This window comes from Aricia agestis, chromosome 16, assembly GCF_905147365.1.
Source record: "Aricia agestis chromosome 16, ilAriAges1.1, whole genome shotgun sequence".
Taxonomy (NCBI): Eukaryota; Metazoa; Arthropoda; class Insecta; order Lepidoptera; family Lycaenidae; genus Aricia; species Aricia agestis.
In genome coordinates, this window is record NC_056421.1 from 14,389,500 (window position 1) to 14,411,662 (window position 22,163).

Below are 22,163 nucleotides of genomic sequence, written 5' to 3' on the forward strand. Positions count from 1 at the left end.
TTGCCCAGCAGGACAGCATAGGCTCTTAAAAAAACAAAGAACCTCCTCCTTTTTTGGTAAAAGTATTTAAAAGTTAAAAGTATTAAAAAACTTACACAGTTACAGATAACATTACATAAATTACAGTCGTGTTTTAACCTATAGGCTATCATTCTGTCGGTGGTCGTGTTCTACCTTATTTTTCTTCTCTCATGAGATGAGACAGGAACACGAGACTGTAAAAGTGTAGATAGTAACATATTTACCATCGACGTTTTTACAGTCTCGGTATTAAAAAAAACAACTGAAAATTTTTACAACAATAGTAACTGGATGATTATAATTGAATGTTTAAAAATAATGTTTATAAACGTGATACGAGTGAAGTCCAGTAGTGATCACGTGCTTATCTCGGTGGTCACTGGAGGCAACGTAAACACGACGGCATATTGCGTAGCATCGTGGCTATCACTATGTTTACTTGGTACACAGTCATTGCGAATGCCCAATAAGGTAATGTGTAACGAATAATCAGAAAGACTTGGACTTTACTCTTATTTGTTATCCCCTTTTGCCTTATTTGTTTTGTTTGACTCAACTCAAATCTGCCAACAAAAAGTCATCCTGATGCTCGATTAGAGGATAAATCTCTTAAAATCCAAATCAAACTACATTAACTCAATATATTTGTAGAGCTATGCAATGAATCAGAAAATAAAAGGTGGTAAATAACAGAAATCAGAGAAACATGCGAAACAACGAGCGAAACTAGTGATATTGTTATCAAATATTTAATTAAAATGGAATATTTATAGCTGCTCATTACACTTGTTTGCGGTCACCCAATTAAAGCGTATCGTGCAATGTTTTTCAACGTTATCACACTATAAACATGTAAAAATATAAATACATTCATAATGGGAGCAGAGATTGTCACGTAAGAGATATGCGTCACAGACGGACAGAAGTTTCAAGAACATGATAAGGAGAATGTATATGTACTCAATATACCCTTCGTGAGTGGTGGTATCTACTGCGACACCTACGTACTAACAAAGTGATGCATTGTTGACATTCGAAGTGCCACGCTATATCAATTTATCGGAGACTCGCCAAAACTGCGTCTTAAAGATGTAAAATAAACCGAATATTGTATACGTTTATTCATGTTTCAGGTATTGAATCTCTAGTTTGTAACGTTTACGGCTTTTTTAAGCGGTAAAATAAAACAATTATTGTAGTCATTAAGTATCTTCATCTACATCATGATATACTTCATAACTCGAGTTAACAGGTTTTTTATGGGGCGGAATCCTTAAAATAAAGAAATTATTATGTGCTGCTTATCTCTACCAACTTCACAATATAATATTCCAGATAATATCTAGTTACATTCTAGTTTATCTCGTTGATAATGTAACTGTCTTTGTGTTGAGCTGGTGGGTGATAGAGCCTCCTGTTTACGCATCATCAGCATTATCATCTTTACCATCAATGGAGATTTAACTGTAGGTAATATAATCTACATTCAAATTAAAAACTTGAAGTACATAAACGCAGCTGAGTACCAAAAAAAATTAACCTATTACGTAATCGAAAACCCGGGATGATGATTAGACACGAAAGAAGAGATGTTGAATTTCTAAGTTTTACAGAATCTTAAATTACGTAACTATAAACGTATGATCTATATTTAACTACGTGGTTCAGACCTAATCGATGTTGATGATGAGACGTAAATTAATGTAGAAGCCTGAGTTACACGCAAGTTACGTACATAATTAGAAGCGACTGAGTGATTATAGAGACACGTAAGAAACGTACATGATAAAGAACGTCGAAGGCTAAACAGACACAAACTACGTCATTAGAAATAGACATGAGACTCCTAATAATGATAAAAAAAAACAAATGTAACCTAAAATCCAACAGTTTCAAACAACTGGCTGACAAGTGACAACTGATTAGTGCTTATTGACGGAACCATCACATTCTTCAAAGTACGTTATAATAAAGGTAAACGTACAGTTTATACTTGAACGTGTACGTACGTAATTGGAAACTTCAGTGTCAACTGACTGATGATGATGAGACGTAACAAACAAACATGATAATGGACGTCACGGCACGGACGGCCGGCGTGCCAGATAACGTATCTCCCCGGGAACTTTCCACTCTCGTATCGCCGTAGTAACTTTTGTTGTTGCACCCAGCCGGATGTTTTTATATATCTGATAAGATGTACGCAATGAACCGTCTGACACCTCCGACGAGATCCTTGATCTTGCATCTGTTTTTGCAACTGTCTGGACTCTTTGGTTCTCTTTCTATTCTCTCTGGGATCCGTCTTCCCTTGTTCTCTCTATCTCTCTCTTTTGCCTTATGATTTTCCTTTGTTCGCCCATGGTACTTGTGGGTGATAAATATATAATAGTAAAACGGGAGTTTCTGCCCGTGTTGTTTCATCTAATACTCAATAATATTCCTTCTCTCTTTCTATTCTCTGTCCCTACTGACCTCTCCTTTTTGTGTTTAAGGGGCTATTGTTTAATGGCGATGTACTGCCGTTGAAAATAGTAGTGATAATGTATCTCATGCCTTAACTCATCATTCTAAAAAAGAATCTTAAAAAAAGCTTTCGTAATTTACTATTACGACTTAACTCCAATCGTTATTAAAGATGATGAAAGTTCATCACCAATATCATAAACCACTTTATTTTGAATTCTTTATGAGATAAGTTGACCATGATTCGATAACAGGAAAAGGTTAAACTAACAGAGTGGTTTAATTTTATTTTTATAGTATCGTATATTATGTTTATTCCGTATCACTAGTACCAATGTCGTTATAATATTGATGCCTATGAAAACAGTAAAAAAAATTCACTACAAACTCATAAATACTCATAAGTTAGTTATTACATGATTTAGTAGAATTTTCCATGAAAAGTTAAAATTTATTCTGAATGCGAAATTTTGATGAAGATGGACATTTAAAGCTACTTTGTGTAAATGCAAATTCACCCCTTCCATTTTGGCATCAGGCTAAAGATATAAACAGGTACAAGACATACCACTGTTTAAAGTGGTAAGTGGTTCTACGAGTATATCCTGACTATAAGCTCTAAGCATGCAGGAAGCTTTTAGTTTAGTTTTACAAAGCACCCAGAAGTTAACTAAGCACCTGCTTCCACAGAATTTCTGAACGAGGTGGCTAGATACATTGTCACCCTTGCTGATGCACATATCTACATTCCGTGTTATTTTTCCTGAATAGGCTTGATGACTATTTTTTTTTTCTTATTGGTAATTGAAAGACCCTTAAAAAATAGAAACATCGCTGAAAGAATGACTCTCATAGCTTAAAAATTCACCAAGATATGACAATTCAAACATCTCATAAAATAGACCTGCCCGAAACGCTCCATACAAAGTGCTACGAAAGACTGATGTCACTCTTTCGTAGTTTGTACGCATCGGGAGAGAACTTTGTTTGATAGGTATATTAAATATTGCGTTTATGAAAGTGGTTTCATAACAAAAGTTGCTTTAAATTGCATAAGTAATCGAATGGTATACAAATATTAAGAAATTTAATTGAAAAAAAAAATCGATTTGATTATCCAATTTTGAAGGCGCATAACAAAAAAAAATACAAATGCTATCGAGCTGAAATTTTGGGAACACTTATTTTTTACCGTGATTTCCCCTATTCGTATAAGATTGAACCTGTTAGAATCAAAATAAATCTGAACGATCTATTCACGTCATCTATACTCTATAGTTTATTATTATAAAGCTGTGCGGATTATAAGACCTCACAAACACATTATCCCACACTCATTATAGAGTGAGGACATACAGTCCGTCAAGAAAGAGTAGACAATATACAAAATTTTCTAAACGTAATCACGCTCAAAAGATTGTTTTTAGGGTATCGTATCCAAAGGGTAAAAAATAAGGGGAGCTCCCATACAAAAAATACAATTTTCAGCCTGTTTTTGCTCTATTGTGGTACGGAACCCTTCATGCGCGAGTCCAACTCGCACTTGGCTGATTTTTTCTCTTTATATTTCCACCGAGAACGCTTATAAGTATATACTTTAAATATTATCACCTTGCACATTTTTATCTTGATTTGATAAGGTTTTCAAATTTTTTTGTGATTACAAAATTGTGTACAGCGTCTACTCTTTTTTGACAAGCTATAAATTATTTTTTGCAGAAAATTCAACATTCCGCTCGGAATTCCTTTCTTATACGGACGGAGTCGCGTGCAAAGTCTAGTCTGATATACTTATTTATACGTGTGGAGCGTGGATGTGATGAGCGCTGGCCGCTGAGGCAGTTCACGTGCAGTGTCAAGTTGGCCACACGGCGCGGGGTGCTTTACATAACCGATGTTATCTAACTCACGTGTTCCGTCCGGCGACAGAAACTGTTACATCTATATTTAGTGAAACTATACTTTATACTTTATAGTGTGGGATAAACGTAGAGGCCGCAAAGGAAGATCTTCCGACCGAGCCACCTCGCTCGGTCAAGCCGGAGCCTACGTTATACATTTCAGCTGTCGTATATCGACGCGCTCAGAAAACTACGATAGCGCGATGCAGGGCCTGTAGACAAGTGGCAAAGCGCTAACGCTAATGCTAGCACTACAACATGTATGCGATTTGACATAAGTCATCGCTTCGCTAGCGAATACTAATGTCAAATCCATACATTTGATTTTGTACCGCTAGCGTTAGCGTCAGCGTTTTGCCACTTGTCTACGGGGGCAGGAATGTTAGGCGAATTGTGGGACGTGGATACCGCCACAAAAGTATAGATGGAGTAGTGTCCCAAACTTATATTGAACGTATAGGAAAACGAAAATTCTTAGAGGTAGCACAGAATTCTGTTATTTTAAATATTAAAAGGAGCCACTAAAGCTATTTTATAAGCTAGTTTAATCCTGAGCCTTAACAACTACCATACCTTGAAGTTTGATGTTTGTTGTTGATGAATGTTCATTTTTAGGGTTCCGTACCCGAAGGGTAAAACGGGACCCTATTACTCAGACTTCGTTGTCTGTCTGTCTGTCTGTCCGTCTGTCTGTCTCCAGGCTGTATCTCAAAAACCGCTATAGCTAGACTTCTGAAATTTTCACAGATTGTGTACTGCTGTTGCCCCTATAGCAACAAATACTAAAAACAAAATAAAATTAATAATTAAAGGGTTCTCCCATACAACAAACGTGATTTTTTTAACCTTTTTTTGCTCGATTTCAATAATAGTAAAAAGTAGACACTTGAAATTTTCATAAAACCCTTCTTTGTATGTGTACTTTAATAATTAATAATAATACTAAAATAAAATAAAAATTTGAGGGGGGCTCCCATGCAAGAAACACAATTTGTGGCTTATTTTTGCTCTATAACGGTACGGAACCCTTCGTGCGCGAGTCCGACTCGCACTTGGTCGATTATTTTATCCTGTTTCCTTACGTCATATTATTATTGCGACTCATACGTTAGACTGGTTAGACATAATAAGTAATTTTACTTTTGCCTTTCTAATAAGGATAACAAGAGCTTTAAAAACTCACATAAACTAAAGATTTTGATGAAGAAAAAATAATTCTAATAGTGTAGATGTAGCGTCACATATGCATCTTAAACTGTCACTATTAGTCATGAAAGAAGCAATGTGAAATAAAATATAGAAGACGCGTCGCGAAATGCAGAGAGGCAATAAAACGTTTATGATAAGAGGTGCAAAGAGGATAATAAATAACGTAGTTTTATTGCGAAATGTTTCTACCACCTATTTTCAGTCACGACTCGCGAGATGTTTATTTAAAAAAAAAAACAGGAAAATAAGAATTGTCTCAGATTATCTGAGGCTTTCTTATTTACTGCCCATGGTGCGTATACTATTTTTCTCATCGACGGAGGCGGAAAACGCCAACATCGGTAAGCGCAGAGGGAAGACAGTTGACGTTTTCGACCCGGAGAGCAACTACTTTTTTTGAGAGCAACTACCGTCAGTTACTTAATAAAAAATAAATAAAAATGTTTTATTCTTCACACAACAGGAACTTACAAGATAATTAGGTACATAAAATATTATACTCAATAGCCTAAATCTTTGTGTGAACTGGAGCCTAAACTAGGTGACCCTGTATTTCAGGACTCCAGGTTCCACCCGCAGATACAGTAAAAGTTACTTAATTGTTATAAATCAATGGTAATTTAACATGCAGCAATAAAAAGACATACGTAGTTGACTGATTTAAAAAACGGCTAAGTGCGAGTTGGACGCGAGTCTAACTTGGCTGGTTTTGTGAAAAAAAAAACACAAAACCAGCCAAGTTAGACTCGCGTCCAACTCTAGCTATCACCGTTAGCGTTTTGGAGACAGACAAACGGGCCGACATCGAAGTCTTAGCAATAGAAACTAGGATCCCGTTTTCACCCTTTGGGTATCAAGCTCTAAAAATGGTTTCTACTTTGGCTTGGGCGCTTCCTGGAAATGGTGATTACCATTCTCATGATGTGCCTAAACCAATAAAAATGTATCTAATTGACACTTACAAGTACCTTATACCTCTTATAAGTTATAACTAACGGTCGCTAGCTTCAAATATACTGCCAGAATGTCTGCTATATTTAGTAACCATCTCACACGGCAATATCGAAGGAAGTCAATATTTACTTACTCTATCTACTATCCTTATCTAAAGACTCAGTCGATTCGCAGACAAGAACCTTACTAGGCTTTAAAATGTAACAACTCTTGGTACATGAATATAAAGCCAAGCAAAATAATTGTGAAATTAATGGTTATACTATGGATGATTGTTCTTGCCTTTGTGTCGTCTTTTCTTGTCAATTGTTTTAGAATAAGTGTCTTGTGTACAATAAATGTTAAAAAAAATTTGAATAGGTATATGTTTCAACTTCATCAAAACAGGCAATGATGTAACAATGCAAAAGTACCTTACATAACATATTTTCTTAAGTTATGTTTACGCTAATTGTGTAGCAGAAGATAATATTATATTTTATACAATATAAATATTATCGCCTACAATTCCACAAATTACGCATTAAGCTACAAGTGCGTACTTTTATAAACTTGATTACTTCATATCAGTTTGGGTAACTGATATTAAGTAATCAGTAATAACAAAAAATCCTGTAAATCTGTATTTTTCTGGCTAAGAACTAGTTAATTTATGTTAATCAAAATCCGTTCAGTAGAGAGGCTTGAACCATCCATGCAAACATATCCCAAACTTACCTACACATCTAGTAAGAGTAGTGGTAGGCTGTGTGTGTGTTTGTGTAGAATTTTCAAAACGCAATACAATTTTAACGGTATCTCTACGAGTACCTCCCAACTCCCAAGTACCATAGGGTTGTTTGTCTGCTTGGACAAGACCAGTCTGTTGAGTGTTTGCCAACGCTTATCTTCAGAGAACTATGTCGTTGATTCCTACGTTCGCTATCGTATTTGTTTTGTGTTTTTCCAAATAGTGGGTATCTATGACACGCTGTCTGCTTCGTGTTTCTTCCTTGATAATATTTCCAAGGTCTAGTTTTTTTTTTACTCAAATTCGCCAGAAACAGGACTATGTTTTTGGATAAGTATTTATATCTCTTAAAATACTTCAAGAATTCATTAATTTATATACTCCTAATATGAATAATAAAATTGAAATCCGGTTTTGGTAACTGGTTTATTACCACAAGTATGTAATTTTATAGTGCTCAAGTGTGTGTACAGTTCACAGCAGCACTTCTTTTTCTTTTGAAACCCAGTTGACGGACGATTGACTGTAGTGTCAATCATCCGTCCACTGGGTTTGAGATGAGGACGCTGGGGATAATATCAGATAATCAGGTGTACCTGTAATAGCTGCATTGATTTTGTGGCGGTACCCACAATTCGCCTAACATTCCTGCATCGCGCTATCGAAGTTTTCTGAGCGCGTCGGTATATATACGACAGCTGAGATATATCACGCGGGCTTCGGCCTGACCGAGCATAACACCTCGCTCGGTCGGAAGATCTTCCTTTGCAGCCACCACGCATTATTCCCACATTGGTGACCCCGACGTGATCAAACATCCGACGTGATTTGAAAACCGGCGCTATTTAAATCGCACATCTAAATCGGCTTTCCACAAGCGGATTCCACCGATTTTAGATTTCAAAAGGCGACATAATTTTTGTGCCGGCGCGACGTGTCATTGACCGAAGAGACGTCCAAGATGAGCAACCCCGAACATTTAAAATTTCCTCCAGCCACTCCCGCTTCAACGAGCAGCGCTACCCCAGAGCTAGCAGCAGTCACCGTATCCTTCGCTTCGCTTCCAGATTTTTGGTGTGACCAAGCACGTCTATGGTTCGTCCAATGCGAGGCAATTTTAACACCACAGAAGCTGTCCGATGAAGCAAAATACAACCTGGTCGTCACCAAACTGGGCAAAGAAGTCATTCAACAGGTCAGCGATATTCTACTTTCTCTCTATTTTGAAAAGGTGAAACAGCTTTTTCCAATGCGAGAATCGAACCAATTCCGATTCATGAGCCAATCTCTCAACCAACTCATGGAGACTTTCTGCGGTGAATTCTATCAGTGCTGGACTTGGTAAAATAAGCCGTTTTCCAATAATTGACCCACAAAGTGGCAAAAGTTGGTATTTCCCCATGGAATTTTCATAAATGGAATAACTTATTTCCTAAGTTTTATAAAAAAGTGTTCCATACAAAACGTGACTATTGCATGATCTCATTGGTGCCGACTGCCGATGCGGTTTGCCTGTTTATATAATTGCGGCTATGTTTACCGTTCCTCGCTTACTGTTTTCCTCTTTCGTCAGCTTTTTTGAAATTGTTTCTAGGTGGTAATTAATAATTATGCCAACCACAGATTCAAAGGTTTTTTTTTATTTGTTGTAGGCTGGTTTGGTTTCTTACTTACTTACTTACAAACTTGAAAGTTCTGTTAATTCTGGTTTAAAAAACTTTATACTTAATAAGAATAATATGTAAAAAAAAACTTTTGAAAAGTTTTTTTCAGTTTGGACCTTTATCAGCGAGTTATAAAAAAAAGGAATATTGTACCTGTGAAAGAGGATCTAGCTTTTTCTTAACCCGTATTTTACCACTAAAGCCGCTTAATGGAATTGCCTGCGAGAATGATGTCTCTGTAGATGTGATGGATATAATATACGATTACTTATATAAAAAAAAATATCCCGTTCCCGTGCAATACAAAATTAAGGTGAAACTAAGTTGTGGGAACGATCTATTCAACAAAAATATATTATATACAAACTAGCTGTTGCCTGCGACTCCGTCCGCGTGGACTTCAGTTTATAGCGCGCGATGTCAACAAAATTGGTGTTAAAAGCTTTTATAAAAAACCCTGGTACCCCTTAAATCAAAACACCCAAAAACAGCTGTGCAGTGTGCACATAACTTATTTCATTTTTTTAAATTAAAATTATTTATGCCAAATTTTAAACTATATTTAGCCCCCCAATTACATAACTTTACCCATAAACTATTTATCATTGATAGGTTTAAGGTTACGTCACTGCATAGATAAAGTACTGAGTTATTTAATTAATAACGTAATAATGAAGTTACAATCGAAAAATTCAAAAAAAATAGTGTAAGATGATGCCACCTCTTATAGAAAGACGTTTAAGTAAGAGTCAGCGCGATGTAGGAGACGGCATGGCGCCATCTATTATGAATTTTTGGAACTAACTTAATTTGAACCAATTTACGCATTTTCACCCCTTTTTCAGCTAAAAAGTAGCCTATGTCCTTTCTCAGGCTTTAGACTATCTGTGTACAAAATTTCATTACAATCGGTTCGGTAGTTTTGGCGTGAAATCGAGACAGACAGACAGACAGAGATACTTTCGCATTTATAATATTATATATAGTATAGATAAATTGACCCTACCAAATTAAACATACCGTAAATAAGAAGACCCTAAATAATCGTAGGCCTTGAATCCCTCTTCCCGCACCTTCAAAGAGAAAGTTAGGTGGCCAGCATCACCCGGGAGATCAATAACCGGTGCGACTGGGTCGCGGGATCCTTGGCCTGGATATTGACTCCCGGGTGAAGCCGGGACACAAGACGAAGATGCTGGCATTCTAATATTTCAGAGTCCATTAGCGACAGAAATTAATAGTGGTGTCCATTTTGAAAATATTGAAAATTTTAGACGAGTCGGGGATCTTAGTAAAATTTTTACCCTACTTGATGTAAATTGAAATTTGTAAGCTTTTAATAATATTGCTTGAATATATTAAAAAGTTTGGAACATTTGCTATACAAAAATATTGTAACCGGAAAATAATTCTAGATCATCATCAATTTTAGATTAATATAAAAATAAATGATATACAGGTGTAACAAAAACTATGTGATAATACTAAGGGTGTGTAAGGGTCTCCTATAAAGAGAGAAAATAGCAGTGCAGCTGAAAGAGCATATTTTTTGTGATTTATATGGGCAAGCGCCCGAGCGTGATGACTGATGAATTTTCCTATAACAAATATAAGATAAAAATCTTTCAGCACTGCTACTTCACAGTGAATTCTTTACAGAGGACCCATAGAAATCCTAAAGTTGACCCAACCAAACTAAGTGTTTGTTTAAACACTTAATTTTGTTACAATCTGATGCAAGTAAAGCAATCATGTTAATCATAGCTTTTTGCAAATTTCAAATAACCTTATTTATAACTCGCCCGAGCAAAGTCATCATAATTATGATTTTTTTAAACTGCTATTTTCTATTTTTACGTAAATCTATACATATGTATAGATTTACGTAAAAATAGAAAATAGTAACTATAAAATAGTAAATATACTTGTAACGAACCCTAAGTTGCACTTTCATCCTTACTATTAACAACCATCTCCTAACATTCTCGAGAAACATCTATTCATGACATAGTAAAAAAACACACTACACAAGGCAATCAATAGTCAGTTAGCAAAATACATATTCGAGTAAATACACAAAGAATCAAGCGAGTAGAATATTTACGATGCTCTAGTTGTGAAGGTAATACTAATAATGAACCGGGAGAGGAGTTTAAAGACCGGGTCACATCGGCAACCGGGCCAAGGATTCTGCACCGCTATTGATCCATTGACAAGACTCGTTCGAGAGGGTTGACAAAGAGCTACATTACTCAAAAAGAAGACACGTTTATTCTGTTACCAGCTAGACTTAGGACAAGGAGAGAGAATTGGTATTTGGTTGAACTTGTAATAATCCTGAATAATCGGCCAAGTGCGAGTCGGACTCGCGCACGAAGGGTTCCGTACCGTTATAAAGCGAAAGTTGAAAAAAAAGTGTTTGTGTATGGGAGCCCTCCTTTATTTTTAATTTTATTGATAAAGTACAAATATCATTAACGATTTTGTGAGTATTTCAAGTGCCTACCCGTTGCCGTTATTGATTACGAGCAAAAAAGGCCAAAAATCACGTTTGGTGTATGGGAGCCCCCCTTAATTATTAATTTTATTTTGTTTTTAGTATATTTTGTTGTTATAGCGGCAACAAAAATACACAATCTGTGAAAATTTCAGAAGTCTAGATATAGCAGTTCTCGAGATACAGTCTGGAAACAGACAGACGGATAGACGGACATACATCGAAGTCTCAGTAATAGAGTCCCGTTTTACCCTTCGGGTACGGAACCCTAAAAAATGGGTAATGCCCAGTTTATGAGTTTTTTTCGACAGGAACCTTTTTTGATTGACTAACATCAAAAACTTAACTAATCAACAACGCTAATGAAAAGAGAAACACCTACCTATCAAAAACACTTCAGATACCTCATACCTGGCATTAACCACTGACCTCCATTATACAAGTACGCTGGACTTATGATACCAACCTGCTTTTTGTGTCCCTTCCCCCGCATTGGGGGCGCTGATTCCGCCTCAAATAGGCACAATAAACAGCTGTTATTTTAAAGGGTACCGTAAGTCCAACGTACTTGTATAATGGAGGTCAGTGGGCATTAACACTAATAAAGTCACACAAACCATCGCCGCGTTTTGATAATTGCTTGATTTACAATATTTAATGTTTAAATGCAAACATTGCAAGCTTTATTATTCAAATGTTTATAATCTTTAAACATCGATCAATTGAAGCTCTTCAAATCCCCATATGGATATCGCCTCTAGTTATATGGAAAAACATCTTCCACAAAAAAAATACCCAACTTTTCAATTTTTAATTTTTACGCTGCCCTTACACGGCACAACAACAGCGAATCGAACGTACACTGCGAGAAGAAATGATTGCGCAGTACCATAACCATTATACCAAGTATGGTATCGTTTATAATAATGCTTACAATAAAACAATTACTCGATATTTAAATCGATCGCCTCAAACATATTTAAATGTACGTAATGAACAAGATCATTTGCAATTTCGTTCTGCGCCATTTCTCCATCCTCTGGAAAGAATTTTGCTGAAGTCATCTGCGCATCAGCCAAAATCGATGGTCAGTGCGCACGCGCGCTGCGCCCTCCGGCCGGTCGATACCTGTGGTACGTCACCCCTCCTCAGTCTGAGGTAAACGAACGTTATGATAGGTCTAGAACCGTAGGGCTACACTTGACGTTCGTCGTTTTGTAATTCTTTAATCAGATTTGCGCTACATTTGCGTGACCCATACCTTTTGGGCCTTTCCCAAGCTTTGGATTAATTCGCAGCTGATTAATCTTGTAACGTTAATACCTGTATTCTTATCGTGTACAAAAACATTTTCGTGTACAAACATGTACAAACAAACTAAGATTTAATTTACACCGGAAAATTAAAACTTAGCTTACGCTTCAGAATTGTTTTGATTTTACAATGTTGCTGGAATTTATAGGTGTCATTTACTAGAGCGCAATTGCTACGTTATCTTATAGTCTAAGAAAATTAGTTCCAAAATCGTCGATCAGACGGAAGGACGCTCGGTCGGAAGATCTTCCTTTTCGGCCACCACTAACAACGTTAAAAGACCAAATAATTCATGTAGTTTTGGTAGTTGGTACAGTTATTCCTAAAGGTGTCCAGATGAATACACCAAAAGTCCCCGAGGGAGGGACACGAGCCGGCGGTGGGGGAAAGGTCTCTTTTTCGAGGTTTTTGCTTGTGACCCGAAAATTATTTATAATATCTCTTTAGTGACTTCTACATTAACTATCTACATTAAATTTTCTATAAATTACGTCTTAACATTTTGACTGTACGATCATTACTTTAGGAAGTACAGAGTATTAAAGGTGATAAAAACGAGAAGCTTAATCGTTTTACAAATTTTAATTCTGAATTATTAAACACGAGTATACCGACTTGTCAATCAAATTGTATTTCATTTTCGTCATCTTTATCATTAACATCAATGGGGGCTCCATTAGTTACAGACAATGTTCGCTTTTCGACAACTGCATTTTCCAGAACAACCACTTTTACATCGGCAAAAAATTGAATTTAACAACGCGTTAGGAGCAGGAGGATCCAACGTCGTGATTGGTTCTAAGTTTCCATCGACTCGTCGGTCGAAACAACATCGACACATTACCTCGATTTACTGTAACTAAACTAAGATTTTAGATCCAAATAATTTAAACAATACTGTACTAATATTTTTTTATAATTTTTTTATAAAGTAATCATAATATTTAATATAATAAAAAATATCTGTGATGTTTAAATGCGAGCTGCGAGCACAACAATGTATGCAGATGTTATCTTTTAAGGAATTAATAAAGGCTTTTTTATTTTTATTTTTTTATTAAGTACTGTATCTAGAGACAGATACAGTAAATCGAGCTAACGTAGTCCTCTGATTTTTCCTTCAAAATAGAGCCTATCTAATTACATATCTTTTTCAAATAATAATCATTGACCTTATAATAGGCTTTGGCACACAAAGGCTCTTTGACTACTTTTTTAAATTTATTAATGGAAAGATTTTCGATGATGATGATCGTACAGAAAAAATGTTTAGACGTAATTTATAGGTAGATAATTAATGTGGAAGTCACTAAAGAGATATTATACATAATTTTCGAGTCACCAGCAAAACCTTGAAACAGAGACCTTTCCCCCGCTCCCCCACCGCCGGCTCGTGTCCCTCCCTCGGGGACTTAGGTATATTCATCTGGACACTTTTAGGAACAACTGTACCAACTTTCAAAACTACATGAATTATTTGGTCTGAATTCCTTAATTTTCCCAGGCTACCACGTCACATATCTCAAAAGTAAACTTCTTTTACATTACGATACAGTAAAATAAATAAGGCTCTCAAGAGGTCTCCTAAAATATTTTTTACCGATCCCTTATTAGCCACTTCTGATCAAAAGCTCAGTAATCAAATCGAGACCAGATGGCGCTTCAAAAGCAATACTCCATAAAAGTACTGATCTATGTATACAATGAATCTGATAAATATTTTAGCTCGTAAACGAATTTCGGTACGCAGGGTTGAGGGTACGCCTGGGAATGTGACGTCACGGATCAATACTATCCCCTCCCTTCGCCCTACGCCGCATTGGATATGATATAACAGATCGCTCTAGTCACCAAATAACTTTTTCAAGGGTACATAATAACAGTCGCGACACGCGGCACAAGTCGCGGTGATAAAGCTATGGACCTGCGAAATCTGAAGAGTAGAGACGGCTGGAACCAGTCGCGCTTAGCTCGAAACAAGCAACAACAATTTTGAAACAGTACAATAATGCTTGAGAACCTTACAATAAGTAGTAACTAATGAACTAATGACTGTATGTGAACTCTATGTTCAGGGTAGGTTGCCTGGAGAGTGGGGAGGGTCTGCAACTAGCTGGGGCCTGGGATTAGCAACAGCGATTTTCCCACAGATAGTATTTTAGTACTATGAAAAAGTGAAGATTTGGCTCTATGTAAACTCTATACTCGAGGTAATAGAAAAGTCATAGAGAAAAGTAGAGGTAGTACCATAACTTTTTACAGTATGCGTGACTTATCTGGTTGTGGTCTCATAAACCTGAGATCCTCACGTCATATTCGGTTTTATGAACTTGTTCAATTCGCACTAGTGACTAGACTAATAAAAATATATTATGACTTCAACAAACAATTGAAGACGTAAGATGGACGAGTCTGATTTATCTCTAACTAGCGCATTATTCATGTCCATGTTTTATATAAATACGTACAATTTATGTACCTTCCATCACTAATGTAAACTTTACTGCACTCTCGGTATTACTCAGAACATTCATGAAAGCATTATGTCAGAGCGTAAAATATGAGTTGGGGAGTTTCAGCGCATTTTCTCGCATGTAAAAAATATATAAGCCGTATTGATATGCAGGGCATACTACTGTGTCGCATTGCAGCTAGCTTCCTTTAGGTACGGCCCCTCGCCTCAGCAGTCAGCACGTCACAATGCTTTCAGGATGCTAACAGAGTGACGGCTTGAATACAAAGTAAATCTGTAGTGGTTGTGTCGGAATCTTGGTTTGTGTCTTTATCTACACTTCTTATTTAATATCCTGAAATATAAATAAGCTGTGTAAAATATTTTTTTAAAAGTTACTCATATACATACCTAAATAAAGAAGAGACGGAAAAAATAGTTCGACGGAATCTTGGCAGATCCGTGACTTCGATTTAATTTCAGGGTTAGGATCTATCTAATACCTCGAGGAAAAAACAAAATTAAAGGACCAGTCAGAGCAGGATATCTTTGTTAATTGGTTTTGACTTGGAACTTTCGTTTGGTATGTGAGTTTCTTACGCCGGTTCTTCTCGCCGGGTTAGTTCCCGAACCGGTGGTAGGCAACATATAGTTCAACATTCTGAAAATATTTGATTCAAATTTATTCAGAAATAAAACAATTTTTATTTTATTTATTTATTTATTTATGTACTATCAGAGAAATTAATTCCTGGCTCAGAATAGATAATAGTACAAGTGTTCCTAGGCAGATGGGGGACCTACGTAGTTTGGTCGCGTTACGTCAAACCCAGCCGACAGATCACAATTAACATTGAATTGACATGAGTAATATGTACCATCAAGGAAATTGAATCAATTTCCTCGATGGTACATATACTAACCTGCTAAGTCAGCAAAGGAATCTGCGAAGATCCGTGATTTTGGTTAGGATCTATCTAATACCTCGAGGAAACAACAAAATTAAAGGACCAATCTGGGCAGAGTATCTCTGTTAATTGGTTTTGCCTTGGAACTCTCGTTTGCTATGTATTACTTACCTACAAGTCAGCAAAGCTTTTTATGTACTGTTGGTAAATAAATAATGAGTACAGTTTACGCTACGTAAATAAACATTGACACGTGAAGGTTGGCGCAGGCGCGGCGAGGGAGCTCGTATCGACCTGCCGTATCCTACTGGGATCAGTGGGTGGCTCAGGGAAACCCAAGTACAGTCACCACCGCTGAACAGTACTGACAACTCTAAAAATTACTAAAGTACGTTCAGCTATGGTTCAGTAACTCTACCATGAGTTTAAAGCTAAGTATAGTTTTTATCGATACTCGATACCGACTACGTAAATTTTTAGTATGGCAAATTTTATACCGCCTCTGCGGTCACTTGCGGAACTAAAATCACCATACTAAAAAATTACGTAGTCGGTATCGAGTATCGACAAAAACTATAGCTCTAAACTCTTGGTAGAGCTACAGGAGTTTCTACGACAGTAATTGTCGTCGTTGGCTAAATTCGTAAGAATTTCTAAAGAAACTAAATTCTTACAGACTTAAAAAAGGCTATAAAATCTGTAGATTTTCGGGGATGAAATATGCCGTAACCTTATAATGTTCCGATTATATTTTTAACATTATCATCTTACATGTTGTATAAATTTTTGTCATGTAGTTGCTAGACCCATCACCATGTCACAATATTGTAATTATTACTGTGCCCATGTGCTTTGGAGATCAAGCAGATGAACATATTTTGTCTCCTGTCAGCTTTCCTTCTTAATATGTAAGGTACTAATTATATATTTTGTGTTAGTATGTATTTGTATAGTATTTATATGTAAGTATAGTATTTCCTTTCTACTTAATATTATGTCCTTTTACTTAAAACTTCGCTTTTAAAAATAAATAAATCCGCTTAGCAGTTAGTTTCTAGGTAATATTAATTGTTATATTGTAATGAACCTTATTTTAGCAACGGAAATGGGAAATTCACAAATTATCTTTTCTTCGAATTTCGTAATAAAGATCGAAGATAAAGAGAACAATCTCACGTATCTATCTGCCAATTAATCATAAGCAGATGATAAGATATTCGATCAAGGGAACCCATATAGTAGCTATTAATTATAAAATATGCGAAAGTCTATCTTATTTTTTCACTCTAAACTGCTAAATCGATTAAAATGAAAATTGGTTCAAATTACCCACCTATCTTAAATAGGTAAATGTAAATGTACAGCTTCCGCGCATTTTCTGGCAACTGTGGCAACATCTAGTCTATTCTACGATCTGTGTCCTGTTTCATTCGTCAAGCGTATTTTGAGAGAGGATACGATTGAGGAATGGGACAGGAGATACGAGGTGGGAAGGACGGCTGGAGTCACGAAACTCTTTTTCCCAAGCGCTGCTGCTGCATACAAAATAGTCAAAAAGATAGACATCACACACCACCCACACATATTCTGACTGGACACGGCGGATTCGCCTTCTACTTGCACAGATTCAAGTTGAAGGAGGATTCGTCGTGCCTATGTCAGCCAGGAGTTGAGGAGACGGTTTTTCACCTGTTACTCGAGTGTCCAACTTACCATAGTAATACACTCATTAGAAACATGATGTTTTTCCAAGACCAAACGTAACCTATGTTACTCTCCATCCTTTCAACTAAGTCGATGCCAAAAATGAAGTCAATTGGTTGCTTTGTTAGGCTGCGAAGAAAGGACAAAAAAACAAACAAACAAAATAAACTTTCGCATTTATAATATTAGTATGGATAGCTGTTTTCCGCGACTTCCTAGGCGTTAGCATAGTATAATAACGGAAATGGATAATTCTCTCCTTTTTATGGTCCCTTACTCAAATGGTAAGAAACGAAACCCTATTACAAAGATATAATATCAGCCTGTCCGTCTGTCCATATCCAGGCAAAGCCTCCCTCATATTAATCAAATGGCACTCGAAATCTGTATGTTTCACTATTAATTAATAACTTAGTTTGTTCCTAAGGAATAAGAATTAAAACTCAACACTAACGACGCAACACGTTTATGCTTGGCAACATTACCAGGGGGGGCGCAGCCCCCCCTCCAAGTAAGCCGGGGGCAAAGATCCCCGCATATTAATCCAATGACACTCGAAAACTGTATCTTTAGTTAGGTTAGAATAAATTCACTTTTAATTAATAACTTACTTTGTTGCTAAAAAAGGAGAATTAAAACTCAATACTAATGACGCGACGCCATTTTGCTAAGCAATATTACCAGGAAGGGGGGGAGGGTTTGGGGGGGCGCAGCCCCCCAGGGTAAGAGCAGGGGCAAAGCCTCCCACATATTAATCAAACGACACGCAAAATGTGCATGTTAAGTTTTGGTTAGATTAATTTCACTTTTAATAAATAACTTACTTTGAATCTAAAGAAGGAGAAATAAAACTCAACACTAACGACGCAACACTATTTTGCTTATCAACATTACCAGGAGGGGGAGGGGGGTTTGGGGGGGCGCAGAAGACAAAAAAGTTTGACAGATACAAAATCTGCCCCCTCCTTGGTCCCCTTTGATTTTATACACCAGATGTTAAGTTGGAAGAAGATAAATATATCTGCGAAAACCGTATTCAAATCCGATCAGTAGTTTTCGTGTTAAAGAAAAAAGTTTGGTACAATATCTTACCCCTTCTTTTGACCCCTTAGAGAGGTGGGGGGACAAATTTTTGTACACGATGTTAAGTTGGAAGAAGACAAATATATATCTGTGAAAACCGCATTCAAATCGGATCAGTAGTTTTCGTGTGATGCTGGAACAAACATACAGACAGACAGACAGACAAAAAACTAACCACAGTTTTGGCTTCTATAGCGATGTAGTAACAGCCCCCGCTTATTATTTTTTGGATATCTTTAATGTACAGAATTGTCATTTATACAGTTTTATAATATTATATTTATATAGATTTAGCAATTTATTGGAATTTTTTATGTACTTATAAGAAATTTTAATAATGTAGTACAAAATAATGTAATAAGATAGCAACAAGCCCTGACACAGTTAGGGGGATGAGAATAAAAAATAAAAAAAAACATCTAGTCTATTTCTTGATAAGCAGTTTTAATTCCATATTATTTTTCAGGACCGTAATTGTCGGTCTTGTCGTTACTGGAGTACATAGAATTATTGCTGAATTAGCAACATTGGATTTCCGGTCGAGACAACCTCGTGGCAAATCATTACTTTTCGACATAAAAATGAAGGTTAGGTTTGGTCGTTGAAGTCGTAGCAACCGCCTTGGTAACCATTGTCTGTAGGTATATGTAGGTGTAAAAGCATTTACATATCGCCATCAGTTCAGGGTGCGTCTGGCGGTATCGAGCTGCACCATGAGTTGCGTAACATCGTGCTGCTCCTCAGATCAATAACAGGCCGCGCACCATGCTCCCAGCCCAAACCCTCACCCCTCGACAGACTCATTTACTGCCATTGATTTAATTTGTCATTAAATCGTAAGTAATTATGGTATTGGCTCGTTATTTGGAAACTGAAGAGCACGAGTTTTGAATTTTTCTCCTTTAAAATGGACAATGTTTTCCAGTTTTTGCTAAAGTTACTCAAACTGAAACTTGAAATCCAGAAATGTTTGGCTGTCGTCTGAACCAGCAGTTCGATGCTCCAAACTTTATTAGGCAAAAGATGCTGACGTTGGTAAAAATATAGCAAAATGCATATGCAATTAACCGTTCAACGAACCACGGCGGGCGCTTGCGTGGCGGCCATCTTCGATCGTAGCCGGCGCCACGTGCCAACTGTTTATTTACTTCAATAGTTGAGCTATCGATTACCGAGCTGCACTTCTGCATGACCATTGTAGTGGTCGTAGTCAAAGTGCCAGACGGTCTCCCGACCGAAAAATCTTTAAGTTAGATAATAATATGGCGTGTGTATATCTAAAATATTTTATGTTATACGAATGTTCAAGGATGGCTCATTATTATATTTCTGTCAGTTTCATGGAACCTGTTAACCTTTTCTACTAAGATGAAGTGGCGACGAATGGACCGGATAGTAAATAAAACGTCAGTGAAGACTATTTTCGGACACGCGGTGATTTACGTTCAACAGATCTTGCGATAGAACTATAAATAACATATATTTTTAAACTTGTTCGACTTGTTTCTGCTCCGCACATAGAAATACATATCCATATGCGAATTATAGAAGTCGGCTCGCCAAGGATGCTGAAGTATTTCCTGATGAATTCAGTGTCACGTCCTGACATCCAGAAACTACACAGTCGACCGAGGTTTCTCCCTAAGTCCCAACTCCATTTTGTTTTGTCTTTCACGAGAAGTTTAGTTTTGGATGTTGTGTTTCGAAGACAATGGATCGATATAATTGAAAGCGATACACAGTGATGTTTTGCCTGATAGTAATATCCATAGATATCAGAAACAATATCTCTATAGTAATATCACACCTTGAACGTCATTTAAGGTCATGTTGTTTCATTCACACTATTTCATTTCATTTCATCCCATTGTTGCAAAGCATGTTGTATTTCACCTTTCATTGGAACACATTTCATCCATATAAAACTGTGCTGTATTATTTTGTATCTTGTTAAATGTGTTCTGTTGGTGAATCAATAAATAAATGTGTATATTTACTGTAACATTATTTTCTTCATTTTCTTGAAATATTAATTCATGCCTCTATGCGATTCTCCACAATTTTAACAAATTAAATAAATAGAGCATTAATACTATCTATCTTAAAAGAATTTTTACGTAGGTACACGTACATGTTACAAAAAATTCAAAATAATTGAATATATAATTTTAGTAAGTAAATAAATATAGGTTTGAGAAATTGTTCTCGGAATTACATTGTAATATTATATTATAGCGACTAAAATTATCATAAGTAATACAAAATTTTATACTTCACAAAAATCATGTTCAGGTATAAAATATATTACTTACACTCTACAGACTTTGTATGAGACGAATTAATACTATTGCGCGGAATATTGCTAAAAATAATACATAATAATATACTAAATTTTAAGCTATGGATTTTCGCAAAGTAACGCCTGGTTCTATTAACAATTTAAGACCGTTCGTCTTGCAGCATAGCATATATGTATAACAGTGAATGGAAAATTACTAGGTACTAAAATTATTGTTCTCGCATATACTTGTAAAATTGAACAGAAATATTACAAGAAATAAATTAGTAGATGTTACTCGTAACTGTACCCTCTAGAAAATATTATTCCAAAGAGATTAATAATAAATCAATTGTAAGTCGTATTGAACAATTTACAAACAGACGCCAACATAATATTATTTCTCCTACCGATGTGCAACCTAACCTGACTCCACAAGGCATGGCATCAATGGAGGAAGGAAACTCCTCATAAGCGGAATTAGCGGAAATCACTATCGAGATTCATAGAAGTCTATAGTAAAGATTTACAGTATATTCATATCCTTTGAATCTTGGTAACATCATTTATCATGTAAATTCAATTTTTAATTCTTTTATTGTATATAGTTTTTTGTTTTATTTCGAGATCTAAGGAGTAATGACATCCTTTAGATTGTTTTTATATTGCGCAACTATTTCGTCATTTTTAACGTGATTTAAAATGTTCTTTGTTCTAAATAATGTACCTTCAGATTATAATATTATGTCGTTAAATATATTCAAATTTATTATATCTAAAAGAATATGAAAAATAAGTTTTTATTACATGAGTATTACGTTACCAGTATTATAAGCACACACCTGCAGAAACATGCGACTTTTTCAAAAAATCCCCAAAAATAATGTTCTTTTAAGTGACCATAAAAACTTTAAACCTTTTATGTTTGCGGCATGCATCGTTTTATGTTTGAAATTTGATAAACTACTTCATATTAAACATC

At 36.1% G+C, this 22,163-nt stretch overlaps 1 protein-coding gene across 1 annotated transcript in view; it reads left to right on the forward strand.

The window, feature by feature from the left end:
* LOC121734923 (interferon regulatory factor 2-binding protein-like A) overlaps window positions 1–22,163 on the forward strand; it is a 74,394-nt gene that overhangs the window by 37,067 nt on the left and 15,164 nt on the right. The window lies entirely within an intron of this gene.